Source organism: Cervus elaphus, chromosome 33 (assembly GCF_910594005.1).
Source record: "Cervus elaphus chromosome 33, mCerEla1.1, whole genome shotgun sequence".
Lineage (NCBI taxonomy): Eukaryota > Metazoa > Chordata > Mammalia > Artiodactyla > Cervidae > Cervus > Cervus elaphus.
The window spans coordinates 40,510,798-40,529,786 of NC_057847.1; the positions used below are offsets into that span (position 1 = coordinate 40,510,798).

At 40.2% G+C, this 18,989-nt stretch overlaps 2 protein-coding genes across 13 annotated transcripts in view; one reads left to right on the plus strand and one right to left on the minus strand.

The window, feature by feature from the left end:
• Positions 1-18,119, minus strand: part of PKP4 (plakophilin 4) — a 248,764-nt gene extending 230,645 nt beyond the window's left edge. For 6 of the 12 annotated variants that reach the window (XM_043894946.1, XM_043894943.1, XM_043894941.1 and 3 more), the window contains exon 1: positions 17,822-18,118. The gene's annotated coding sequence lies outside the window, so the exon portion shown is untranslated. Of the gene's footprint in view, positions 1-10,761; positions 10,869-11,372; positions 11,473-16,702; positions 17,128-17,821 lie in introns of those variants that run through there. The other 6 variants (XM_043894945.1, XM_043894942.1, XM_043894938.1 and 3 more) reach the window with 4 other exon arrangements.
• A 205-nt stretch (positions 18,120-18,324) lies between these two features.
• The window catches only part of CCDC148 (coiled-coil domain containing 148), a 273,527-nt gene continuing 272,862 nt past the window's right edge, over positions 18,325-18,989 (plus strand). The window contains exon 1 of the mRNA XM_043894908.1: positions 18,325-18,619. The gene's annotated coding sequence lies outside the window, so the exon portion shown is untranslated. The remainder of the gene's footprint in view (positions 18,620-18,989) is intronic.

Consider the following 18,989-nt stretch of genomic DNA (forward strand, 5'->3'; position numbering starts at 1 on the left):
TATGTGCATTATAACTGTATTGAACTGGAATTCCCCCAAATCAAACCCAAGACAAGGGCTGGAAATCAAGCAACTGACAGGAGGTGGACAAGTGAGGTAGGGAAGGATGTACTAAGGGGTACATTAGTGAGTCAATGCTCAGAATAAATGGATCTCCTGTCTGCTGGGACCTCAGGGAACCTGCAGAGGGCAGGACCCAGGGCTGTTTCAACTATCAGGCTAAGAAGTTGGGCTACTAGTTCAGCTCCCATTGATTGATGGTTGGGGGCTACCTCCTGCATTTCTGACTTGACCCAACACCGGTGGCAGAGCCTTCAGGCTAAAAGTCCCAGGGGCCTGCAGAAAGCTAAAAGATAATGAGCTGGTTGTGAGAGCCATGGCAAGTGGGCAGGGCACAGACAGAACATGCTGCTACCATTAAGTATAAGAAGAAAAGTGACTTTATTTAGATTAAAATGCAAACCACAACGTCTATACTTACTGAGTGCCCATTCTGTGTCAGGCGGTTTTATGACTTCTAGTCTACAGTCTAGTGGCAAGACAGCACGTAGATAGGTTGCTGAAAAATTAAAAAGCTCTAATAAAAAGACTTTAAAAGTGGGGCCAGGGGTTCTTGACACTGGGAGTGGATATGCTGAGCTTCATCAAAGTGGCTGAAAAGGCATATAACCCAGGAGAAAAGAAAAAAGAACAGAGATCTTACCCTCATGATAGCCACACCACCACCACAGTCTGCCAACTCACAATTTTCATCAGCTCATTGGAGGGGTAAAACCTCAGTATAACCCACTAACCTGAAATTAAGGAAAGAGAGGCACCTCCAAGGAGATGGACCTGCCTACCTGGGGTGATACTACTGGATGCTGGCAATGAGAAATGAGCTAGAGTTTTCAGCAAACTGGTAAAGGCTGAATGAGGGCAAGCAAGAGAATACAGAACTCTGCAGGGTCACAGACAGGAGGTGAACCCACAATCAGGATCTTTTACGTGGACCTCCACAGGTACCAACATAAGACTCTGGCCAGAGTCCAGAGCTCACCTCCCACTAGGTGTAGACCTGGGGAGGAGAACAACAGCTGCTTTGGGAGAGGCACAAAATCCTACCTGGATCTTTGTCTTCTATCTCTTCCACTGAACTGCTGAGGGAAGGGCTAAAACCCTGTCTTAGAACACTGGTGAAAGCCCACTGTAGCTGGGAATTCATCAGTATAATGCGGTCACCCTGTTCTATGAACAGTCTAACTCAAAAGCAGCTTCAGGACCCTGGTCCCACCTTCAGCCAGCCTGCCAACCTACACCTCTTCTCAGCAAACACTGTGAAGCCACCTAGGGAAGAGGAATCTCTTTCTCAGGGCCTTGGAGGTAAAGAAGAGAAAGTTATAGACCGACAGGGGGCTTTGATAGAAGAAAAGTTGTAAAGATGAAGACGTGAGCCTGGTTATGGATGGAGCCAGAAAAGTCAAAGAACAGGATTAATAATGATCAGGGAGTAAGGAGGATGGGTTATAAATCACTTAGCATGAAGTTTCTTCTGAATGTTATATCCATTTAGTTGCTTAGACATGCAAGTTTAATTTTTGTTTGATATAAGGGAGAAAATCCTACATGAAAAGATTCTGGATTAAATTTAGTATCAGATTTAATTTTTACAGTCAAGAACAATTAAATTGTCTGCTCGAATTTTCTGGATCACGAGAGCTATTCACACTGAAATGTCTAACGTTCTGCTCATTGTCAAAAAAAAAGCCTCCAAGTGCTGACGCGAAAAATTGTGCTTTATTTCAAACAGTGCACATCACTGCAGAAACAGAAGCTCATCATACGTATGAGAGAAGACGCACTGCAAGTGAGAGTCATCTTTTCTTCTGGTTGATCTGACATATGCAGTAGCTTCCAACCTAAATATCAATGAATGCCTGTTTTAATATTTCTCCGATCTTATTCATAGTTACAAAATCAAGATAATTTCCTTCTTCTATTAACTGCCATTTATCGAACGAAGCATTATTTCAAAGAAACGAAGAGCTAGTCATTGAAAAATAATTCCATTTCAGATACCATATTAAACTTAACAAAGGCATTTAAACATTTCTGACTACTGAAAGATTAAACACGGTTAAGCTATTCAGTCTCATTCTATAGCTAGCCCAAACTTAAATAAATCTTATCATATGGCTTCTTAAAGATACAGAGGAAAATGTATTCTCCAGCTCTTCTCTCTTCCAAAAAGCTTTAAGAAGCTCAGCACAAAACCGAAAATTAAAATGAATCCCAAAAAGGTGAATGAAAACTTATCTTCAGACTGACTCCATCAGTTCTAATGTCTTTACAAGCAAACTGAGTCAGACACACAGAAGGGAGCGGCACACTAGTTATAGCCCATTCTCTCCCTATGAGGCTCAATCACCTAGCTTCTTAAAAGCAGTGAAAAATGAGAATATAGGGTAGAGCACAGATTACAGGCCATGGGGTTGCAGAGAGGCAGACATGACTTAGTGACTGAACAATGACAATAACGAATACTAAAACATGAAATGTCAAGATACATTTAAGTAACTCAAATTGTACATCAGGAGATATATATATATATATTGCTCTGAAGCTAGTTCATCGAAATTTAATAATCAGTTGAAATTTCTGTCTTAGATCAGCATGAAAAGAAAAAATAAGGAAGTGGGAGGGCTCTGCTTGGGTTTCCTGTGATTGTGAAGCAAGGTGATACTCTCTACACACTAAATTAATTCTATTCAGCAGGCTTTTTAACTTACTTTGCATACCCACACTTCAATGTGTTTCAGGCAGTATTTAATTTTCCAAGAAAAACTACAAATCAAAGCTGTTTAGAACAACTATTTATTTCTTTTTTTCCCCCCAGAACTGGGGACAAGCTCCTTGAAGACAAGCACTCTGTTTTATACCTTTGTGCCCTGACAGGTCTCAGCCTGCAGACAGAAGGCAGGAGAGGGAAAGGTTCTGGCAGACCTGAAGTTCCACACTGATGAAGACAGTCGAGCCTCTCTGCAGTCAGTACAGATGTTCCTGGCATTGCTGAGGCTTACCTGCTACTTTAATATCACTTCTAAGAGCGAATGCCCTGAATGTAGGACTGAAACAAAGGGATAAGGCCTTTTGTGCATCATTTCTGTACCCTTTCCCAAGACCCCCTTCCCATACCAAGCACTGGGCCTCTGTAATAAATGGCTATTGACTAGAACTCCATGAATTCTACTGAAAATTTCAAAAGATAAGCCCAATAGAATTTTTTTAACCTCATGAAATTTTAAGTAAAGAAAAAAATAAGATCACACATTCTTGTATATCAAATGCTTTCTATAATTCAGTAATCAAATATTAACACTAAATAACAACTATCTTGTTTTAGTATGAGGATAAACCACAAACTGAACTTATAGTTTATTTATTATTTATTTATTATTATTGATACTTTTTCTATTCCTGTGACTCACTTATTTATTTATTTATTTATTATTTATTATTATTGATACTTTTTCTATTCCTGTGACTCACTTATAATTTCCTTGCTCGTGAAATGAAAGTAGAATATCACTTATCTTTACAGAGTTATTAGAAGGATTAGATATTAATAGAAATGCTTTGGAAATTGTAAAGTTATGTCATACTGATTTGTTAATTGAAAAGCATTTAATATTTTATTTATAATTGGTCCCAGCTACACTCTATATCAGCTCCAACAGAATTTTTTGCAGTGACAAAAATGTTCTGTATCTGCCTATTATTATAGCACTTGCCCTATGTGGCTGTTCAACACTTAAAATGCGGCTAGTGAGGAAAAGAAACTGAATTTTTAATTTAAATAGTCCATATGGTCAGTGGTTATCAGACTGAACATCACAGTAGCTTCAGAAACATAAACTTTTCATTGTCAAAAAAAACAAGTTCAAGAGATAAAACTTTGTTTTCTCAGCCACAGTACTCACTCTTTTCAACATGGGACAGTACTATATAAAAATCAGAGACAACACCTTAGAGAAGCAAAACCCCCACTTAATATAGCATATTTGGCAAAGGGATCTTTAAAAACAAACCATCAAAACTTGATTTTGATGTAGCTTATTTGACAATTGAGCCCTCCAAATGATCTAAATGGCATACAGCAAAGACTGGCATGTGCTAGGTGCTTTGCAAATAACTATTAATGAAAGAAGGATATGAGAGGCCATTAATATACATCTCAGTAATTCTAAGTTAGAGGCTGACCCTGTCCACCAGCATCACCAAAGGCACTTATCGTTTGGTGCCTCTACTTTCTGACGGAAAGTACCTCTGAGGGTAGACAGCAAATGTACAAGACAAGGGCTCTTCCTCAAGAGCTACAGTCAACTTAGAGGAAAGAGACAAGTTAACCAGCAGATGTTAACAGTTCCAACAAAACAACAGAAAAACCAACAGGGGGACTTTAGCATTAAAACCCAGAGAAAAGAGGCATTTGGAGAAGGAGAGATGACCACCAGCCAGAACAGCCGAACAAGGTCTTGGAGAACCGTGAAGATTAGAACAGAGAGCTCAAGGAGGCAAGGAACAGTGAGTAGAAGCCAGTTCTGCTGATGCAGAAGGTTCAGGAAGGGGAGTAATTTAGGTTTGCTTGTGAAGGGCCTCCACTGGTAGGCAAGTTGGGAGTCTGAAGTGATCCTACAGAGTGGGGAATCATTTAAGGTTAGAGGGGAGAAGGACTGCTAAGGTTATAAGCAAAGTATTTCGTTATTCATTCACCCAAAGCAGGCATCTGGTGCTTAAAAAATATTATGTCAGGCACGTTGATAGGTGAGGGTTTCTATGAGAGCTGTGACACAGTGCTAACCTGGATGGCACTCAGAACAGCCGGGAACACAGACGCGGGAGAACCTGACCACCAGAGGACACCTGTTTGTAGCAGAATTGCGTGCAAAGTGCTAAGCAGCACAGGTGGGAAGGTTTCAGCTGGAGAGAAGGGCCAGGAGGCTTCACCTAGGAGAGGATATTAAGTTAGACTAAGGAAAAGAAGCCACAGGCTCACCAGAGAAGTGCATACTAGTTACTTACCGAAAAGCCTTCAGGAAATATACAATTTGTTGGAAAGATCATATTTCTGTGAAATTAAAGGGTGCTGAGGTCATATTATTCAACTATAGGAAAACTATCAAATCCTTAAAAGTACAGTGTTGAAGAAGAATGTAACTGGATAAGCTATGTTTTAGGACTAAGTGTAGTCATCACTTCTCAGCTTTGATTTCAGAAGACTGTGAATGTAAAAGCATTGATAAAAAATCTTAGAATAAATATAAACAATACAGAATAAGATATATGATCTGATGGTATTTTAACTAGGAAAAGAAACACATTTGACATTCAAGGTACAAAAGGGCACTAATAATCTGGGGGGGGAGAAACTGGGGAGAGATAGAGAACGAAAAAGTTATGCTTTAGAAAAATCTTCTCTTCTAGGAAAAAAAGCAGACTCCTTGCCTTTAAAAGTTTCAGTTACCTTTGCTGGCTTCCACCTGATAACTGAATGGATTCCAGCCACACACAAAGATACTGTCTTCATTTTAAATTTCTAGTTGGCCTCTTAGGATGGTACACAATAAACTTTTGTTTTGCAAGAATGTTACCTACAATCGTTTACATCAGATACAGATGAAATTTTGAAAGAACTAAGATTAACAAATACATTTTGAAATACAGTATTGTTATTGGAAATTAAATATACTTACCATCTAAAACAAAACAAACTATAACAAAAAAACAAACCCTGAGGTTAAGCTACAGAGTAAGTTTATGAACTCCATTTTAAATCAATGATGAGGCTAATGTTCATAGCATTATTCACAACTGCCAAGACATGGAAGCAATCTAAGTGCACATCGATAGGTGAATAGATAAAGAAAATGTGGTATATATATCCAATAGACTACTACACAGCTATGAAAAAATGAAATACTGCCATTTGCAGAAACATGGATGGACTTAGAGAGCATTATGCTAAGTGAAACAAGCCAGAGAAAGCAAATACTGTATGAGATCACATACACATGGAATCTAAAAAATACAACAAACTAGTGAGTATGAAAAGCAGCAGACTCACAGATAAAAAGAACAAATTAGTTCTCATTCTCTATGCCCAACAGGGGAAGGGAAGAGGGGAGGGAGTATATAAGGGTAGGGAATTTTGAAGTACAAACTATTAGGCATAAAATAAGTTACAAAGATGCACCATACAACACAGGGAATATAGCCAGTATTTTATAATAAGTGAAAATGGGAGTATAACCTTTAAAAATTATGAACCACGATATACTGTACCACATAAAACCTGTATGCAGGTCAAGAAGCAACAGTGAGAACCCTGTATGGAACAACTGATTGGTTCAAGATTGATAAAGGAGTACGACAGGGCTGTCTGTTGTCACCCTGTTTATTTAAATTATATACTGAGCACATTATGAGAAATGCTAGGCTAGATGAGTTATAAGCTGGAATTAACATAGGTGGGGGAAACATCAATGGCCTCAGATATGCAGATGATACCACCCTAATGGCAGAAAGTGAAGAGGAACTAACAAACCTCTTGATGACAGTGAAGGGAGAGAGTGAAAAAGCTGGCTCCAAAATCAATATTAAAAAAAACTAAGATCATGGCAAATAGAGGGGGGAAAGGTGGGAGCAGTGATAGATTTCCTCTTCTTGGGTTCTAAAATCACTGCAGATGGTGACTGCCGCCATGAAATCAGATGACTGCTTCTTGGCAGGGAAGCTATGACAAACCTAGACAGTGTGTTGAAAAGCAGAAACATTACTCTGTCAACAAAGGTCCATATAGTCAAGGCTGTAGTCTTCCCAGTGGTCACATACTGTTGTGAGAGCTGGACTGTAAAGAAGGCAGAGCACCAAAGAATTGATGCCTTGGAACTGTGGTGCTGAGAAGACTCCTGAGAGTCCCTTGGACAGCAAGGAGATCAAACCAGTCAATCTTAAAAGAAATCAACCCTGAATATTCTTGGAAGGACTGATGCTGAAGCTGAATTTTGGTCACCTAATTTGGTCTCCTAATTTTGGTCACCTGATGTGAAAAGCCAACTGACTGGAAAAGTCTCTGATGCTGGGAAAGATTGAGGGCAGAAGGAGAAGAGGGCGTCAGAGAATGAGAGAGCTGGATGGCATCACTGATGAAATGGACACACACTTGGGCAAACTCCGGGAGCTGGTGAGGGACAGGGAGGCCTGGCGTGCTGCAGTCCTTAGGGTCGCAAAGAGTTGGACATGACTGGGCAACTAAACAACAAATACATTGGACACCTGTAACTTACATAACATTGTCCATCAACTATACTTCAATAAGATAATAAAATAAAATCAACAATGGGGCTTTGCTAAAAACAAGGTAAACTCATAGAAGGCAGTATTTGTGGGGGAAAAAAAGATAAAAGACTTGACTTTACAGACAAGTTTTTGTAATTTACCAAAGCTATAAATCCAACTTTTAAATTACTGAGGTCACACGTAATTCAGTGTATAATTATAGAAAGGAAGCTTTAAAAATTATAATTTAACCCAGTAATTGCATTCCTGGACATCTCCCCCAGAGAAATATAAACTTACGAAAACGTAAAACCTGTACAGATAGTTCTAGTAGCTCTGTAAATTAAAAAATAAATTCAGATGTCCTTCAAAGTGTGAGTGGTTACACTCTGGTACATTCTCATTATAGAATACTACTCAGCAACCGAACAGGAGAGAACACTGATACATGTTAATAACCTGCTTGAATTTCTAAAATATTATGCTGAGTAGAAACAAAAAACTCTCCAGTTACATACTATATGATTTCATTTATGTAATATTCTTAAAATGATGAAATTAAAGAAATTATATAACTAACATTTCTATAATACATAGGAAGAGGACATTTAGCGGTTCCTAGGAAATAAGGAGGGGATGAGGTAGAAGAGAAGTGAAAGTGATTTCAAAAGGGCCACATGAGGGTCCCTGGGAGTGATGGAAATGTTCTGTATCTTGACTGCATTGATGTCAAGATACAGAATGTAATACTGTACTATAGTTCTGCAAGATGTTACCATTAGGGAAAATGGGTGATGGGTACATAGGATGTGTTTATTTCTTATAAGTGCCTGTGAGTTCATAATCATATCACAACTAAACATTTAATTTTTAAATTATAACTTATTCAAATTTTATCACAGTGACTACTTGAGGTTCGGGAAGGAACCACCAAAATGTTTAAGAGTATTTCTAACTACACTGTTAAAACCAAATAAAGATTTACTATACTTACTAGGTCACAACAAGATGTGAAATTTCCTGTTGTTTTTTTCCCTGATTATTAATGTGTATCTAATTTTACAGTTTTAATTATACTTGTATTATTTTAGTAACTTTTTTCTTTGCAAGACTCCATGTGCTTAGAAATGCATTTACTTTTCTTTTTACTTCAATTCATCAACTGAATATACAGAAGATATTACTAATTCACAAAAGGCAAGGACACAGAAAGTTTGCTCAATGTCACACAGCCAGAGCCTGACCAAGCTGGAGTTGGCGCTCTGTATCTACATATTAATGGCCTGAGAAGGAGAGTAGTATGTAAAGTCATCTCACCATAGTTATAAACCATGCAATAATGAATATGTATCAGTCTGTTTAAAAGTTTCTAATGTTTTTAGCAAGTAATTTGATATAAAGAATTATTTATCTAGCAAGTTGCATTATAATGGTAATTGTTTAAATAAGGCAGAATGCATTTTTCCATTGAAACATGAACAATATAAATAGTTTTGAGCATCTAAGACCAAAACAACTTACAAAAGTAGTAAACAAAAGTAAAGAGGGCTGCTAATAGACGGAGATATTTATCCAAGAGTAGTAGGTGAGGGTATGCCAAGGCTGAAATTAAAAACCCATTAATTCTATTGAGATGTCTAGAAAGATTGGAAGTCAAGATTAAGTCATGCAAAAACACAGAGTCTCTGCCCTCAAGTAGCTCAGGGAAGCAGAAGAACCAAAGGAACTTGGAACTGATATACTCCGGTGTTGCTTCTATGGAAAAGTGTATTCAGAGTTCTGATGAAGTAACTCATAGGGAATATTTGGGAAGATTGACAACTGCCAATACACTATCCAGAGATAGCAAACTGACACATATTTTTCCTGTATGGACAGTCTGAGTTAGACAGTTAATAACTGAGTTGCTTACTGCAGGTCTCAAAGTAACAGTTCTTGTGAAAGTCCAATTGCGTTTTCTGATTTCTTTTGTGGTGCTTTTTAAAAAACTGACTTTTCAGCTTATTCAGTCATTGACAAATTGACAATTAAGTGGGAAATCCCCATCACTGCATCAGTCTGAGATTCAAGGTATGATTCAATGAGACCATTTATTCTAGCAGATGTCACAAGAGATTTTCAAAACATTCTTCTGGTTATTCATAATAACAAAAGGGAGTATTTTCAATAACAGATAATAAGTTTGGACTTATAAAGGCACACAAATTGCCTAAAGAATTAAAAAAAAACCCACAATAAACCAAAGTAATGCAATATAAAGATAAGAACTTACCTAAAATGGTAGTTCTTAAGGCATAAATTATGTTTCTTCATATATAATGAATTTTCATTGATTAAAATCTTTTCTGAAATCACTATTTTATTATTGGTAGGGAGCACTTTTTCAGATGCAAGTTTTTTCCCAAAGAAAGCCACTGATAGTGCTTAACGCAGCTGTCTATCTAGACTCTGGTAATGTATCAAATCACACACACCTAAAAAGTAGGTTTAGCTAAAACCTAGTTAATACAAAGTCATTTTACAACTCATCCTTAACACTTACAGAACAATTTTGCATGTTTATTTATATACCAAAGTTTTCTAGGACAATTTTTTCCAGTTCATTATGTCTTATCTTTCCCAACTAGATTGTGAAATTAATCACTGCTTCCTCAAAGATGCAGACTCTGAATACTGAATCCAACACAGATGACAAAACTCCCCAGGAAAAATCATTTTTTGGCCATGAGGTCTAGCACTGAGTCCAATACAGAGCAGGGGACAGATGAATGTTAACTGAATGGAACCAAAATGAATCACGTATCTTTTTAAAATAATAGGTCTATAATACAAAACACAGCTCTTCACACACAGTAGACCTTCAGCAAATACCTGAAGTGCTACTTGTATTCAGCCTCCTCACATTGACCTCTGGTGGTACTTAGGACAAGAAGTAACTTCTAAATAGGTTAGCCCATTTCCCATTCAATCGAAGATGCAAAGTATCAGACAGAATGATTAACTTTACTGCAAAGTGGTTATTACTGGTTTTCACATTGAATGTTTATAATTCTCTTGAAGATACAGAAACTTAAGAGTAGGTTCAAGTGTGTACTTTGATCACAATAAGAATTCAATCAATGTTGCATTATCAGCAATATAATTGATTCTTTTTTTGAAAGTAATGTACTTATTGTATTAGCAAAGGGAAACAGCCAATCTCAATAAATTTTTAAACAATTGTATATGAATGTATACATATGTAAGTTCTATAGAAATTTCCCCCCTTTGTGGAAGAGAGCAGGATTCATGTCAAAATCTCCTCACTTGATTTTTCAATTGCTTTTAAAAAAAACAGATCCCAAAGCACAAATTTAAGTAAAATATCATAATGTTGAACTATACACTACAACTTCTAAACACTGGTTGGTTATGTGCTACAAAATTACAGTTAAATGACAGTACCTATAGTCTATGTTGAGAGGTGGATGAATAAGCTCCATTCATGGAAAAGCAACAGTTTCTCCAGAGGAACAACTCTCAGTTTAATTTCTTTGAAGACAATCAAACCTCTGAGGATAAATAAGACCAAAACAAATGATAAGTGAGTCTTTCTCATTTTAACAAAACCAGCTCCATCTAACCACCACTCAAATTCTCTTCTGTCTACCCAACTTCCAGAAAATTTAGTCTCAACAAGAGGTTAAGCCTCAAATGTGTACAGAAGACTGGCTGTTTGTTAACAAATGAGTCCAAGAAGGTAGCCACTAACTCAGCCATTATGGGGACAAATGTTTGTCTGGCTGCAACATTTATATTTTTAGGAGCTGAGCATTTCAGATGTGTAACTTCAATCTTCTCCCCTTAACCCAGAGGGTAAATTGTAATAAATTCTTGAGAAGACAGTACATTCTTACCAAGGAAACAAATGCAACAGATTGAGAATGCTTGCTGTGATAAAGCGAAATATAAGTACCAGAAAGACTCCAGAGAGCATCTGGGCCAACATCTTCATTTTATAAGATGAGAAAACCACAGCCCAGAGGAGTTCAATGACTTGCTCATGGGACACATACCAGCTTAGTAACACGGCCAGGTCTAGGACTAGAGACTCTTTATTAAATTACTGTCTGCTGGTTTACATCAAGTATCTTCCAAACTTTTCTTCTAGTCTTTCTTGCTTTTGTAGTTTCCTGCCAATTTCAAGTGTGAATTTCAGACACAAAGGCAGAAAAGAGTTTATTTACAAGGTGCATTTTAGTTCATAAATGATTACACTAGCACTTTCTTCATACATTGACTAGCAAAGACGCTGTACATAATGACCACAGTTAGAATTACAAATACCATAGCAGTATAAACATTTAAAAGGTATGCTTTACATTTATTTTCAAGTGCGTAATACTATCAGTTTTTACCTTTTAAACGTAACAGTTTATTAAGCTGTTTACCCAAACCTCCTACACATGATGGTGAGTGGTGTTTATATGCCTCAAGTACCGCATGCCTAAGGAAGGTCCAACTTCCCTATTTTAAAAATGCCCTTAGTTGATTTATTTTGATCAATTCTCTTCTTTAAAGGCAATCTCTTGCAAACCATCCAGTTCATAATATTTTTTGTTTGGTAGTTTTCTTTCCTGAAATATCCTATTCAGATCCATAATCATATTGACTAAGATCACAGAAAACAAGCCAATAATTTGCCTGGGACATAGCAGATGCTATAGAAAGCATCATTAAGTACCACAAAATAAGAATAAAAACGACTTGATGTATTAAAGCTGGCCCTAAGCCAGGCCCTATTTTAAGTGCTCTACAGGTATTAGCCCATTTAGTCTTCAAAACAACCATATGAGGTGGATAGTTTTGTCATTCTGTTTTACAGATGAGCAGAACAAGATCCAGAGAGGTTAGATAATTTATCAAGTTAGACACCTTGTAAACAGAAGAGCCAGAATTGAACTATGACACTCTGGCTGCTAATTACGATACCTCACTGCCTTATAATGATACTTTTTCAAGGGCTTTTACTCAGTGTGTGGGTGAAATCCCTAAGGCTTTCCCTGGCCTAAACTACAACTGTTCACCTTGAACTAGAGTGGGGGTAAAGAGGTACCTTAAAAACATTATATGGTCTATTCCCTTTCCCTCACTTCCCAAAATTAAACTGTTTAAAAAAACGAAGTTATTTAAGATGAACAGGAAGGAGAATCAAGAGTCTCAAAAGAGAACCCAAATCTCCTGTTGTCATGATTTGGGATAGAAGGGAAAACAGGACTGATTATATACAGGAATGCTTTTGAAACCATTTTGTTTTCTTAAAAAACAAACAAACCAAAAAAACCCTGAGAACTCTGGGAACCTTGAGTTGAAATATATCTTAGATCAATGCAATCCAAACCCTGTACCTTTAAAAGTAGGAAGCTGAAACCCAAATATTAAATAGTTTGTCAAGGTTATACAGTTTAACGGCAGATCTTCTAATTCCCGGCTCAGGGTGCTTTTCACCTCCTTTTCATGTCTGCAATTAAAGAGAGAGCTTACAGTGGACCAGAGTTTCAGATACCACCTATCCAGTGTTCTAAAAGTCTATTTGTAATGGGCTGTACGTGACCATAAAACACTGTATTCAAAGTTCTAGGCCAGCCCCCAAAACCTGCACAGTACACTGAGAGCCCACCTTCAACCTCACATTTTACCTTTCGCATTCATATATAATATCATTTTTATGACAAAAATGCACATCTGCTCTAAATTCAACCTACAACACTAGGCACCAATTTCTATATTCTATATAAGTGGCTCTTGAAAGGGGGCTTTTTCTGGCTCTCCAAGCAGGCAGATGCATTGGTGGTGGTGGTGGTGGTATGTGTGCTGTGGGGAGAAAGGACAGGGATGCAGATTAGGGAAGAGCAGAATAAACATCCTTGGATATCTGTAACTCACTAAACTCATATTGAATAAAGCAACAATTATAGAAGTTAAACATGCCTTGCTTGTTGATGAAAAAAGGGTTACTGATTCCTCTGATCCTTTCCCTCTCCACACTTAACTTGTGAGTTCTGGACCCTGTGAGGGCTATATGATATACTTTCCTTCAGAGAATGGCATCTAACCAATCCTCAGGCATTATTCGCTTTATGAAAAATGCTTCACCATGACATGACTTAAAATAATTCAAATACTTCCATATTTTAATTTATATATTTTATAGTATTAAAGATTTAGTTTAATTTCTAATGATATTTTATCACTTGCAATGAACCACTACATCACTATATAGGAGTCATAATAAACTATAATATTATTAAGACTATGAATAATGAAATGATCCGCAATGTAGCCAACACTTACTGGTATATCAAATAAATCTAGATTATATAAAAAAAAAACCTCAGATCAATGACAAATGGAATGTCTGTAGCATTCTAAATTTATACGAAGAGCACCATCATGTAATGTCCCCAATTTAGTTATGGCAACACAGCCTCCAAAAGATCAACATAATTCTACTGAATTACTGAAGTGAGAGAGGGAGCAACTTTTGAATGACATACATACAACTGCAACCAGCAAACACATGAATCAGTGCTGTTTGTGACTCAGGGCCTGATCCCCTTACCCTAAAAGAAACTTGTTATTTTCCACTGCTGGGCATCAAACTGATTCGCTGTTATCATCACTTATTGGCAGTATCCCATGTCTTATACCTAGATATACTTAAAGTTTCACTTTGTCTGTCTGTCTTATCTCTCTATTTGCAGCTATTTGTAGTTACAGTTTGGGCATGAAATAGTTACTGGGTACTGCCAACATATCCAGTTCAGTGGTGTTATGAATTAGATTTCTTTTCCCCCTCTTCATTGCAGGAAAGACACTACAAAACCATTTAACACATTGAGGAAGTAATTATCTCCCAGTACACTGAAGGTGTGAAGGTAACTTCCCAAAGTGACATACAATTCCATGAATGTTTAATCCCTAGAAGAACCCTCGAATAACCTCTACTTCATCTTTCACTTAAAAAGGAAGCAATAATAGCCACTTTAGAATGAAGCAAATTAGGGACATCCCTCTTGACTGAAATAAAAAAAAATAAGCTTATGGAGCAATCTCAAAATACCTTAATATTTCAAAGCAGTAAGGTGAGGCACTGGACGTAAATGATTGGCATCATCCAGGGTATGGAAATTGTCTATTTAAATCAACCCCTGGTCAACAACAAGGAAATAACTCAGTCTGAAAACTGACAATAATTGGATTTTTAAAAATTAAGCAAATTTAAGAGCTTTAAACTAAAATCCCTTTCCCAATTTGTATAGAAAGGAAAGAAAATTGTTAACTCGGACTTAACACAGACAATCCGAATACTCAAGGTTATAAAATTGCTAAAGTTCCTGTTGAACTGAGTTTGGTAGTAGTTTCCTGAAATTGAAATCATGTCAGAACCACTGATAGAATTAGATTTGGTTTATTCAGCTTGTATACGCAGCAGTAGCCTTTTATCCCCCCTCCTGGATGAATGCCAACTGCTCCTACTTTCTGCTTACCTTCTCTTACTCATGCTTTCCAGGACTACCTTGGTCCTCTATTTCCTTCCAAAAACAACACAGGTAAGAATTAAGATAACTGGACATTTGTCCCCCAATTTAGAATCTTCTATATAACATATAAGACATGAAATACAGCACTTTCTCTTATATAATAGTGGGAGTTGGGGAGGGAATGATTGAAATAGTTTGTTATTTTATTGTGAACGATAACCAATTTTAAAACTTCTTCTCTTCAAATATCAATAACAGACTATAATTCTAACTGAAAGCCTACCTTGAAGCATGTAAAACTATTTGTACAACCAATCATAGATATCAATGTATATACACATTTTCTGTATACCTGAATGGACTATTTCAATTTCTAATGTAGTAGAGAAATTAAATGTGCTTTTACTTTCTAATATATTCATATCACATCAAATATGCACGTGTTAAACTCTGCTGTGAGGAGTGTGTTACATAATAAGTTTCCTGTTCACATCTCCAAACACTTCTCAATATCCAACACCGCGTTACTAACTCTAATTTAGAGCTAAACCTCTAAATTAGAAGGCCCACTTACTATGACCATACCTGAAAAACAATGTAGCAGCCGAAAGACTCAACCTTATCCAGCACAAAGTTTTTTCTTTTCTCTTTTTCCTTTCCTGTTGGGTCCTTAACCAAATAAAAGGCTCTCATTTTATACTTTTCAATGCCCTTGATCCCTACACAGAAGGTGTTAGCAGACAGCTGGACCATCAACTATTCTCCTGAATCTGATACAAAATAGCCAAGCATGGGGGCTTATAGTAAATTCAACATCCAAAGCAAACTGTGTCACATAAAAAGCACACATAGTATACTTTTTCAAATCCAGAAATATTTATCTTGGCCATCAACTGTTCTCATGTCGATGAGAAGGAAAGAATGCTACCATTTTCCGTAACTGTTTCACTAGTACCAGGAAGGAAAATAAATACTTCCTACAGCAATACACTACATTCAAAAAGAGAAGTGGTCTTCTACTTTACCTTTTAAAATAAGACAATCTAAGCCCTGTTCTAGCAAAGCAACTTCTGTCAAAAATTCGCTTTTCTGCATTAAGGAAAATAAATTTGACCAAAACTATAATCATTTTGGATTTCACACATAAATCATCACCATTATTTAAAAGTCGTAGACCTGTATTTTTATTTTACGTTCAAACTCGGTGCCAAAAAAAGAGAAAGAACTGCGACCTCAACTAATAAATTACATCTTAAAATATACATCATCTGTAGTACCCCGTTACTTCCAATGGTAACTGACACGCCCCGAATTTAACTGTACCAGACAGTCCTATCTGTCCCATCGCTGACCAAACACTGCTTCTCTGTTTCTATTCATTATGGATTGTAAGAGGTCTAAACACAGTCCAGTATGCAAGAAAAAAAATCACAATTTTCGAGAAAAAAATTACAATTTTTATGACAGCAAAGTGATCCATTCAAGTTATCTCCTGAAGAACATCCCCGTCCATGAGCATTAACAGACATATTTTGATAGAGCCAAAATATGTTGGCTGCAAGCTCATTACTCAAAGAACCTTAGGCACCCTTTCCTGCAGATCAAAAAAAAAAAAAAACCCAACTCGTAAAATCCAGGCACTATTTAAACCTTGCAAACCAAACTTGCCAAGAACGTTGTGCAATTATCAATAACCTTGGCTATACCGCCATCGGCACTAAATTCACGGTCCTGGAGACCAATGCAGCAAAATCCCAGACGAAAGACTAACTGAAGCCCGACAGAACTGCCGCGCTTTCCCTCCGCCGCCCTCTGCCGCAAGGAGAAAAGCCAGGGGAGGAGAGGAGTGGAGAGAGGCTCACCAGCTCCGAAGATGCTCCGGTGACCTCTGGCTGCTCAGCGAGAGCTGGGCTAGGGAAGGCTTTAGTTCTGCCGCGGCGGGCCGCGTGGACTATGCTCCCGGTGCATTCCTCGCATTCCTGCACAATCTGTCGCCAGCCGAAGAGCCTGCGGTGCGCGTCCCCCTCGGACACACACACCTGCTTACTGCTGCGCCCCGCGCGGCCACGGCCGCCGCGGCGCCCCTACTGCCCGCTCGCGCAGTTTGTCGCACTCAGCCAACACGCAGCCAAATTTCGGCCCAGCCGCTCAGCCCCTCGCTTCCCGGGTAGAGGGGGAAAGAGAGAGGGGTGGGCAGCGCCAGCGGTGGGCAGAAACACTCTATCCGCCCGGGGGTGCCGCAGCTCCTCTTCAACTCCTGGCAGGGAGAGAAGGAAGCGGCGGCGCAAGAGGGCAGCCGGGGAAGCTTGCGGCTGGAGAACCGGGAGGGGTGGAGCGTGAGGATACGCCGCGAGGAGAGAGGGGCGCACTGGATAGGGTGGGTGGGCAGGACCGGCTAGAAGCGCGGGACTCTCGGCAAAAGCAAGACAGCACCGGCAGAAGGGACGTGGGAGGGAGTGGGGGGGAGGGGGCAAGGTGCAGGAGTTGGGGCTGGGAAGGACGGACCGCCCCGAGGGTTCGGGAAGGCGGGCGCCCAGGGGTGCTGGGGGCGCGAGGCGGCGTACCAGGTGGGCGGGAGAAGGGAAGCCCCCCGGCAGACGTCCAGGAGGGCTCGGCGTGGCGCTCAAGTTTGGGGCTGCGGGCCCTAGATCCAAAAAGGCCAATGCGGGGAGGGGTCGTGCGCTGCAATGTAGGGGAGACCGGGGGAAGAGTAATCGCCGGGAAAAGCAAATGGAGGGTGAAACTTGTGCGCCTACCGGGGGGAGGGGAGCAAGCAGGCGAGTGCGGGCAGGAACACGAGGCGGGGCAGGAAAGCCGAGGCGGCCGCGAGGCGGTGGGGACACAGTAACGGGAGGGAGGCGCCCGTCCCCGTCCCTCCCCGCGCCCCTCGCAGGCAGGTCTTGTCTCCGGCCCGAGGGGGCGAGGGCCGGGGGTCTTGTGAGCAGGAGTCTCCGCGCCTTCCCGCGAGCCCGCACACTTACTTTCCAGGTTAGGCAGCAGCCGCCGTCGCTCCAGGGATCAGGAACATCAGCGCGGTGGGGTCGCCGCTGCGGCACTCGGAAAAATTAAAAAAGTGCCGCGGCCGAGCGGCTGCCCGCCCCTCCCTCCCCCACCCGCCCCCTACCCCGAAGCGGCTCTCCCACCACCCCTGGCGGCGGCGGTGGCCAACTTGCCCCGCTACCCCTTGCCCATGGTGCCGCCTCCGCGGCCGGCGTCGACGCGGACTCAGCCCCGGAGCCCCCTCTACTGCCCAGAGGCCGCCGCCGCCCGCCCAGCCGCCTGCCCGCCTGCCCAGCCAGCACCAGGCTCCCGGGAACGTCAGCACGCCGCCGTCTCCGGACCTGCTCCCTGCCTACCCCATTGGTTGGAAGGAGAAGGCTGGCCCTTCCCATTGGACCGGCCCTCATATTGAACTGACCAATGGGAACTGAGTTTCAGGTCGCCATAGAGACCGATGCTGTTAAGAGCGAGAGGGCCTGGAGAAGGTGGGGAGTGAGGATGAAGGTGTCTCTGGCTTTGGGTGCGGGAGGGGGTGGAGGAAAGAGCTACCGAGGGATTCCTGAGTGCTGATTGAAATTGGGACAGCTTTCGCTTTGTCTCACCATCAAACCCAGCTGTGCATGGAAGGGTTAGTCCGTCGCGTCAAAGGCAGGGACAGCTGAGCCCCTAAAGGAATCCTTGAGAACCTGGGAGTGGGCATTTCACTTTTTCTGCGATTAGGGAGTCCCTCGGCCTCTGCCCTTTGGCCTTTGACACGTGTGCACCTTCTGCTTCTCCAGGTGAGTTTGCACCCCCATCCCTTAAATCATTGCTCCTTCCTGACGTCACTGATCCACATCAAATCTACTTGTTCTTCCCAACCACTCCCCTTTCCCTGGGGTGGATCTTGCATCAAAATTTTGGGTCTAAAGACTTAAAGGAGACTAAACATCATTCAAAGACTTCTTTTGGATGATATTTTGATGAGGAAACAGGCTGACGTATTGTTTGATGGATTTCATCTAGTCAGTGCATGAGATGTGTTCCCTGCCTCCCAAAGAAAACCTCTAATCTCTCTATTGATGGATATTTATTAAACGCCCATCTATGTGTGCATTCTGCACTATAAGCTTGACAGGTGCATGCTCTTTCCCCTAAGAGTTTACAAGG